The following is a 10,463-nucleotide window of genomic DNA, read 5'->3' on the forward strand; positions in this document are numbered from 1 at the left end:
CTTCGAAAGTGTCTTACATGGCTTGAGAACCACTGCACTATTACAAGCCACATTCTAGGCCTCAATCACCAGGTGTGAAATGGATCATGTGTAGTCTCTCTTATGTCTCTCTCCCTAGCCAGTGTCCAACATAACAAGGAAGTGAACAGTAAATTAGTAAGTAAAACCAACCCCCCCCCCCGAAGGTAGAAAAAAGAAGGGATTTTCCCTGAACAAAGTAGCTTTCATTCTTATATAGGCATTGTGTGGTATGGATGATTTATGCATTTCTATCCCCCACTCAGCTATGTACTTTGACTATTTCATGACTAGTCAAAACTGGCTCCTTTTCTAACTTATTGACAAGAATGACATATAGTTGACAGAGTTTATTTGCATGATCTCCTTCTGTTTCACTGGGTGGTTCAGAAGTTAAGCTTAGGTTTTCTAGAGGCATGATTGGAATGTTAAAGATGATAAGCCATGATAAGAGAAATCAAAGAGTAATTGCTAGCTGAAGGCAAAACAAAACACAATAGTTTGGAAATGCTCTGCATCCATTTTTTGTCACTTTTTCAACACCATATCTGTAGATATTTAAGTGATGCATAGTAATCACAAGTATCAATGGAGTACATTGTCATAAATTCATGTGCATATAACACGTAGCAATCAGAGTAATTGGTATACTTATCACCCCAAAAAATTGAACTTTCTTTTTTATGAAACCATTCAAACCTTTCTATTCATAGGACTTTAAAATTTATTTGTTTTATTTGTTTGTATGGATATCTTCTTTCACTTTTTTATGAAGACAATTTATTTCAATGTGTATTATGTACTTTGCCCATAATTACCTGATATGCCTCTTTCTTCTCCTTCTATTAGTGTTTTTCCTTCTGCTAATCTACACACATACACATACACACACAAATAAACATGCATAAACATGGTTTTATGTTTCTATATAAAATACAGGATTCACAAATGAGAGTAGATATCTGATATTTATTTTTCTGCATTAAAATTATTCCACTTGCCAGGAGTAGGATGCACAACTTTAATCCCATAGTTAGACAGGTCTTTCTGAGTTCAAGGCCAGCCTGGTCTATATAGTGAATTCCAAGGCAGCCAGTGCTACAAAGTGAAACTCTATTTCAGAGAGAGAGAGAGAGAGAGAGAGAGAGAGAGAGAGAGAGAGAGAGAGAGAAGAAGAAGAAGAAGAAGAAGAAGAAGAAGAAGAAGAAGAAGAAGAAGAAGAAGAAGAAGAAGAAAAAGAAGAAGAAGAAGAAGGAAAGAAAGAAAAGAAAGTATTTCATTTCACTTCATATGATAATTTACAAATTCATCATTCTCCAACAAAAAGAACAAAAAGACAATTTTGTTCTTCTTTATGGTTGAATAAGCTCACCTGTATATATGCATTGTACATCATTTTCTTCATCCATTCCTGTGTTAATGGATAAGCTTAGAGTGGTTCCATACACAGATATTGTGTATAGTGCTGCAATAAACATAGATGGACAAGTATTTCTGTGCCATTCTTAAGTAGGTGTCCTAAAGATGGTTTTATATTTATATCTTAGTTGTTTCTGACAAGCATTTTCAAGTCTTATTACAAAATTGATGTGTACCATCAGAGCTATCAATGACAAATTTGAAAGTTCTGTGACAGAAATTAGGCAAAGTGGATAAAATTCTTCTAACTAGGTAAATGAATATAATTTCAGGGATTCTGGATAGAAAGACAAAAATGAAAGTTTGATTGTAATATTGAACTTGCCTAATAGTTGAGAGCACAAGAATGTTTTAGGAAATAGGCCAAATGCCTTATGAAAAATGGGCCATCTATTTTGTGATTAGCATAGACCTAAGAATATAGTAGGGGCTTAATCAAAATGTATTGTATTAATGACTAAAATTTTAATGAATTTCTTGACTGTGAAGACTATGACTTGATTCTTTTTGTAGCCTAAGCACTTATCAGTGACATACAGTAGGTACTCAATGATAGTGGTCTTGAGACATGAAAGACAAAAACATGTTCTAGGCACCAATATCTAATAAGTTAATGCTTTTCCCCATAAAAAAATCTGAACTCTGAAAAGAAAGGGTCCTTTTTAGGACCATATAGCTATGAACCACAAACTTCAATTCATTTTTCTTATCTCATATTCTATACAGACTTATATAATTGCTAGGTTTGTTGTGGTACCAACTTATCACTGATTAATATAATATCTGATGAGGTAGACATTTATATTTTCATTTTTAAACTAAATATTTATTTATGGGTGTGGGGTATACCTGTGCCATAATAACCATGTGAAAGTCCAATCAGAAGATAATTTTCAAGAATCTATTTTGTCTTTGCAACTTACAGCTTCTAGAGATCAAACTCAGGCCATCAGCTTGGTAGCAAGGATACAAAACACTACGCCATCTTTGAGGTCTGATGTTTTTATATAATTTCACTTTTAATGAAGATTTTGTATTCCAGAAATGTCAGGTTATTTAACAAAAACCATTTTAAGTACCATGTGAAAAAGTTAAGGTTTGAACCTGCATCTGAGTTCAAAGTAAGTTCTCTTCCTACTGTTTTCTTGTCTCTTACTAGTGAATTATGCAGTGCAACTATCCAGTGAGCAATCAGTTTTCAAGACAAGCAATTCCCTCTGGCTATTTCCAGAGGGGACGGAATTGTCTCTATCTCCAACCAGAAGACAGCCTCTTAGAGATGAATGCTTCTTTTCACCAGATCAATATATATTGCTCCTTCTCACAAACCATAGCTGGGCCTTGGAAACCCTCTGCATAGAATGAAGTTCTTGCCACCAAGTCATTCTTCCCAGAGGGTTCTGTTAAATATATGAACAATGCCTAGAAAATTTCCTATAAGAAAATACACGCACTATTGACAATCTAGGATACAAAGTCCACAGGCTAAAAGCACATTTCCAGGAGACTTTTTGGATATATCTGATAATTAAGTTATTTGCAGAAACAAGTCAAGGGGACTCGAGAAGAATAGAGAATCTTTATGTTCTTTATTCCTGGGCTTAGGTGTGAGTAGGCCTTTTCCAACCACTCAAGAAGTAACACATTTCCACAATTAGCACTACACAGACACTTGCTGCTCATGAAGCACAGATTTGCAGCTATTTTCATTTGTTTTTCCTTGAGGCAACCAGTGGACAAATATGAGGCAAGCGTGAAGTATTTACACAAGAGGAGGGATTCAGAAGCAGACTCTGGAGAGAGTGAAAGTAAGTGACTGTTATTTTCTACAGGCCATATCCGTTCATGAAGCCTCCATGAATAGTTTAGAAAATGTCCTCTGAAAGGGAGAAGTAGTAGGTTAATGTATAACTAGTAGCCATTAATCTCCTCTCCAGGACTCCCACTTCACTACCCAAATGTATAAGAATATTTAGAAATCACCCTTACCTCCCACCAGAATGAATATTCTCACTGAGACTTAGGTTTACTTGCTAGGGGAGCATGCCAACAAGAAGCTGCAGGAGCTTGGAAGTGCTCTTGCCCTTCCTCAGGATGTACCCCAATCAGCTCCAAGGTCAGAGTAAGGGCAAGATTATATACCATAGCTCATTCAATCTTAATAGATACACAGAATGGTATCAATGGTAGCCTTGTACCCATGCGCTGTAGTGGCTTGCTTCACTCCTAGGACAAAAGAATAGAGTCCATCATAGAGGAGGCATCTAGGAACCCTATTACAGTAGAAACAGAAGAGAAAATGTATAGGTTTAAAATAAAGCCAAAATCAGCCAAGGACAATATGTGCAGTAAACTTCAAACCCCTACCCAGATCTAGCCAATGGACAGGACATTCTCCACAGTTGAGTGGAGAGTGGGGTATGACTTTCACACGAACTCTGGTGCCCCATATTTGACCACGTCCCCTGGATGGGGAGACCTGGTGGCACTCAGAGGAAGGATAGCAGGCTACCAAGAAGAGACTTGATACCCTATGAGCATATACAGGGGGAGGAGGTCCCCCTCAGTCACAGTCACAGGGGAGGGGAGTAAGGGGAAAATGGGAGGGAGGGAGGGGGGAGGGAGGGAGGAATGGGAAGATACAAGGGCTAAGAATTGAGATGTAATATGAATAAATTAATTTTTAAAAAAGAAAAAAATAATAAAATATAGCCAAAGGCTACATACATGTGCACTATACATACTCAGGATATATACAAAAGATGGCCAATACAACATGAACTCAGAGGCATTTTGTAGATATTTTTGGTCTCCTATTACTTTGTTTATATATTTATCTTACTGGTCCTTTGTTTGTATATAATAGCTTCTGATTTCATGTTTTATGGGCTTTATTTTTTGGTGTGTTTCTGTGTTTCTTGTGCTTTTTCTTTATTTTGATTTTCGCTTTTTTTTATTCTTTGTAATTTTTTCATTGCCTGTTGGTTTGTTTTTTTTTTTTTTCTAAAGAGAGAAAAATAAGGCAAAGGCATGAAGTTGGATGGATGGGAAGATGGGGAGGATGTGGGAGGAGATGAGGAAGGGGAAATTGTGATCAGAATATATTGTATGAATAAAACTTTATTTTCAGTAAAAAAAAAAAGACTTTAAAATGAAATAAATAGCAAATAAACAACAAATTCATGATATTGCTGAATAGACTGCTATGAATTTGACAGAGCATGTTAGTACATTTTCTGTTACTATCATGTAATACCTGAAGCTGGGTATTTATATAGAAAAGATTACTTAGTTCAGTTTTGGAGGTTGAAAGTACAAACAGCAGAGAGCTGATCTGTTATGGATCCCCCTTTGTATATCACTTGTGGTAGATAGTATAATGGTGGAAATACATGGGACAGTTACCCATTCCCTGACAACTTAGAAAGCCAGGTAGAGGGAGTGAGGAATAGGCCTGCTCTGTTAATAACAGCCCATAAATTATGGCTGAGTCAGAAGAACTGCTTTAATTGGTTTAATCTTTTCTTTTCTGTTTCTTTCTCTTTTCCTTTTCTTTCTTTTTTTTTTTTTAATGGCACAACACCATTGACCTCCAATTAGTCTTCACCTTCTAAAGATTCTACCATCTCAACACTGCCACTCTGAGGATCAGACATAGCAGGGGTCATTCCATTCTATTGTTGAGTTCCATTTTGACAGTGCATATAACACTTCATATAGTATTTTGGCTTTCTAGAAAGCAACAAAAGAGAAATTTCTTTTTTATTAATTTATTCAGATTACATCTCAATTGTTATGCCCTCACTTGTATCTTCCTGTTCCTCCCTCCCTCCCTCTTTTACCCTATTCCTCTCCCCTAGGTCTGTGACAGAAGGGGACCTCCTCCCCCACCATATGGTCACAACCTATCAAGTCACATCTTGGTAGCCTGCTTATCCTTTCTCTGAGTGCCACCAGCTATCCCCACTAAGAGCAAGTGGTCAAATAAAGGGCATCAGAGTTCATGTCAGAGTCAGTCCCCACTCTCATCTCAACTGTGGAGAATGTCCTGTCCCTTGACTAGATCTGAGTACAGGTTAAATGTTTACTGCAAGTATTGTCCTTGGTTGGTGCAGTAGTTTGAGCAGACGCCCACGGGTCCAGATCATCCCATCATGATGTTCTTCTTGTAGGTTTCTAAGACCCTCTGAATCCTTCTATTTCCCTTTTCTCCCATACTTCTCTCACCTAGAGTCCCAATAGGATGTGCCCCCCCATCTATCGCAATCTCCTGGTAAGTGAAGACTTTCCCGGGACATTCTTGTTAAGCTAGTATACAATTGTGAGTATATACCATGTGGGTCTTTCTGGGTCTGGGTTAACTCACTCAGGATGATCATTTCTAGTTCCATCCATTTGCCCACAAGTTTCAGGATTTCCATGTTTTTATTAGCTGAGTAGTATTCCATAGTGAAAATGTACCACAGTTTCTCTATCTATTCTTTGACTGAGGACATTTAGGTTGTTTCTAGGTTCTGGTTATTATGCATAATGCTGCTATGAACATGGTTAAGCATATGTCCTTGTTGTGTGGTGGGGGATCTTCTGGGTGTACTCCAAGGAGTGGAATAGCTGGGTCTTGAGGTAGCCCTATTCCCAGTATTCTGAGAAAATGCCAGATTGATTTCCAAAGTGGTTGTGCAAGTTTGCACTCCCACCAGCAATGAAGAAGTGTTCCCCTTCCTCCACATCCTCGCCAGCATGTGCTGTCACTTGAGGTTTTGATCTTAGCCATTCTGATGGGTGTAAGATGGAATCTCAGGGTCGTTTTGATTTGCATTTCTCTGTTCACTAAGGGTGTTGAGCATTTCTTTAAGTGTTTCTCAGCCATATATGATATTCCTCTGTTGAAAATTCTCTGTTTAGTTCCAAGCCTCATTTCTTAATTGGGTTATTTGGTTTGGTGGAGTTTAATTTCTTGAGTTCTTTATATATTTTGGATATTAGACCTTTGTCTGATGTAGGGTTGGTGAAGATCTTTTCCCAGTCTATATGCTGTTGTTTTGTTCTTTTGACAGTGTCTCCTGCCTTACAGAAGTTTCTCAGCCTCATAAGGTCCCATTTATTGATTGCTGACTTTAAGGCCTAGGCTGTTGGAGTTGTGTTCAGGAAGTTGTCTCCTGTACCAGTGAGTTTCAGGCTCTTGCCCACTTTTTCTTCTAACAGATTTAATGTCTCTGGGTTTTATGTTAAGGTCTTTAAACCACGTGGACTTAAGTTTTGTGCGCAGTGATAAATATGGATCTGCTTGCATTTTCTATATGTAGACACCCAGTTAGACCAGCACCATTTGTTGAAGATGCTATCCTTTTTCCATTGAATAAATTGGCTTCTTTGTCAGAATAAGAAATCAACCCTCTTGCCTTTCTTTCATAAAAACTACTTCTTACAATCATTTCATAGCTAGCACAGCATTTCTACTTGTAGCAACTTTCCCAAATATTGTTGACTATTCACAGACATAATTTAAGAAAGATATACTATACACGTATCATACATATACACATTTATATCATTATAAAATGTGATGTGTAAGTGTATGAGTGAAGTATATACTAGACATCCACATATACACAAGCACACATACATGGGCAGCAAGTTTCATGATGACTGTCAAACATGCTTGAGCACAGTGAATAGTTTGGGGCTCAGAAAATACTGATTTTGCTTGTTAGATTCTGGTTTGAACTTTTTTAACATCAACAAAAACAAGTATATAAAAACAATTCTGGTGCTTTTGTACTCTATAATTTCATTTTAAGAAGACTAATTTAATTTCTTTTTAATTTACCACATAGTGATTCAGTGAAGATGGCTCTTTTTTTTTTAAGATGGCTCTTTTTTATTGGCTTTAATTGTTGTACCCTGTTTTTCAAGTTAGCAAAAGAGTTTTTTATTCATTCTTTTTACCACTCACTTAGCTCACAGCCCTAGCTTGCTACTTAGCAGACACATGCCATTTGTCACAGAGGGCTGTGAAAGGCAGAATGAACAGTTTATAGAAATCCACTTCAGTTTGTGAGAACAGCTAATCCCCAGGCACACTCAGCTTCAGGGAGAGATGTGTCAGGCACTAGCTATACTGAAACTAAAACACGAAGCTAAAAATGGCCCAGAATAAACTATATGTACTGTACCGGTTGTGGAAAATATACCAGCACGTGTTTCAGCTGACTAAGAACTGATGAATGTACAGTGGAGTGAAAAGTGCCCTTGACAAACCAGATAGTACTACTGATCTCTTTCTTTTTCTCTTCTTGAGATTAATCTGGATGCAAGCAGGAAGAATGGTCAGGAAATAGGTCATTTCTGGTTAGTACTCAAGAGCTAAGCACCTTTCGTCAAGAGACAGCCTGTATGGAAGGGGAGACTCCAAGAACACATCCATCTCTGATTAACCAGCAGAGAATTTGTTTGTCCTTCAGGCTTTGGCCAGGCTACAACTCAACGTTTGTTCAAAAACAGGCGGCTATACATTTTCCATATAAATTCCAACTAGGCCTTGTTCATTTGCATCCCCTCCCTCATCACACGCCATCCCAGTTCCTCTGAGGTTAGCTGACCAGCGGCTGCAAAGAGACCTTTGCTCCATGAATGCATAATTGCTCATTGATGACTGAACAGGCACTCACTCAAGTCTACCTGACCTAGGGGGAAAAAATCCCTGACCATCATCCCAGATGTCCATGTTGGTCAACACAATCTCCATATAATTTATAAGGTATTAAATATCAAAAATAATGGATCTTTTCAGTTAGCATCTTGGCAGATGATGATAGCAGTACATTTTATTTGAGAAGCCAGCACAGACTTCTCCCAGTAAAACTGCAAACAGAAAACTGTGAGCATTGGCCCCAGATCCTCCTAGAAAAAGGCTGCCATTATACTCCATCACAGTTGAGCCTATGTATGCGCCTCCTGGATGGCATCCAATTACATAGCACTTTCCCCTCCCTTCTTGCTTGCTTTTACTTTTTTCCCCTTCCTTTTTAGTAAAAGCATGTTCTCTGAATGGCTAGACAGTGGTTTATAGTAAAGAAATAGCTTACAAATCAACTAGAGGAATGTGTGCTAAAAGGAATGGGAGCTTTTCAGAATTACCAGTAACAAGATACTTCTTTGTAGTCAACTTTATGTGCTATGTGACATGCCATATGGACTGACAGTTCCAGTCTAATATATAACTCCAAGTCCCAGCAAGTGTCGGGGAGTACAAATTAAATGAAGGGAAGCTGTGAAAGCAAAGGTAGAGTTATTTACTTGGGATCTGAGTACAGCTTGAGGTTTTGTTTTGTTTTTTTCAGCTTAAGAGTTTTAAATGCACTCAAGACATGTCTTTTGTTGAGCTCTTCCTTTAACATTTTATCAGAGACCCCCTGTATTCTGCAGAAAGATAGACTAATGAGTACAATTTATCTAGGAAGTAGCCAACTGGAATGTAAAACAATGATTATGCTCTTCAGCATACATGTTCTCAGGCATAAAGGAACTGGAAATGATGTTACACTCAGAAGGAAAAAAGAAGAGTCATGGGATAAACTGAAAGGCAACAGAGTGTGTAGCAAGGGTTCTAACATCTGAGAGACCTGACTTCTAGAATTTCCATTTCTATTCATTTCAAACACATGACTTAAGCATTACTAGTACTGGATACTGTAGTAAAAATGGAAAACTTGGTTTCCCTCATGGAGTTTACATTTTATTGGAAAAGTTGCATAGGCAACCAATGAAAAAGAATATCAGAGAGAAAGGGAGGGGGTTTCAGGGAACACTAAGAAGAAAATTAAAATAGTGTAAGACTGGGAAGTGTGATCAGGGTGCATTATTTGAAGTTCCAAATAATCAATAAAATATTATGTTGGGAGGAAAAGCACTAACTTCCTAATGCTGTGGTAAAGTTTAACACAGATAATATATTTAAGACAGAACCTGATGTGTGTATGCATTCCATAAATCTTAGCTGTTTTATTTTCTATTAGAAAACCTCTCTGCATGCCTATCAGGCTTCAAATCCAACAGTTCCTAAGGTCCTGCTCCTGTTCAGGTCCTGCTCTCCCCATGTATTAATTGCACCATAGGGCAAGTTACTTGGGTTCATAATGCTTAATTTTTCTTAAATAGCAATAAAAATATCAATGAATACATTCAGAATTCTGTATATGCTACTTTCAGACATAGGTAGACATTTAAATGTATGTATTAATATTGTTAGGACTATTCAAACTTATTTTGGCCTCATGTATAAAGAAGGAATGAGCATCCATTTTGTGAAATATTTTCAAAATAAGTTGGAGTGACTTTTATCCCTCTTCTTAATGGCTAAAATTGCATCGTTAAAAACTTCCTTCTGTTGAACATGATGGCACATACCTATAATTCTGACATTTGGAAGGTGGAAACAAAAAGACTGAGTTTGAGGCCAGCATGGAATACATAGTGAGACCCTGCCATAAAAAGAACAAAAGCAAAATACCCACACGTTCCCGAAGTGGCAATCTCAGAGCCTGCATGGGTTTGGCTAGGTCTTCTGCATATATATTATGGTTGCGTAGCTTGATGTTTTTGTGGGACTCCCAGCAATGGGAGTGGGGGGGGGAGTTGTATCTGACTCTTTTGCCTGTGCTTGGGACCTTTTATAGCTATGGATTTTAAGGAACATTCTTTTATTCTCTCTGACAACACATGCCTTGATATGAGGGACTGTGCCTGGTCTTCTTATAACTTGTTGTACCACGTCTGGTGAATATTCCTGGGAGGCCTGCTCCTTTATTGATTGAAATGGTGAAGTGGATACGGAGGAGAGGGGATGTGAAGGGCAGGGTGACTGGGAGAGGAGAGGAGGGAGGGGAAATTACAGTTGACCTGTGTTGTCTGAGAGAATAAAAGAATGTTCCTTAAAACCCATAGTTATGGATGAATATAAAGTGCATGCTTAACTCACACACAGAGTCTGGTCAATCCAGACTCTGCCTTACTAGCCCTATGCT

The sequence above is a fragment of the Acomys minous genome, assembly GCF_964271855.1.
Source record: "Acomys minous genome assembly, chromosome: 7".
NCBI classification, from domain to species: Eukaryota; Metazoa; Chordata; class Mammalia; order Rodentia; family Muridae; genus Acomys; species Acomys minous.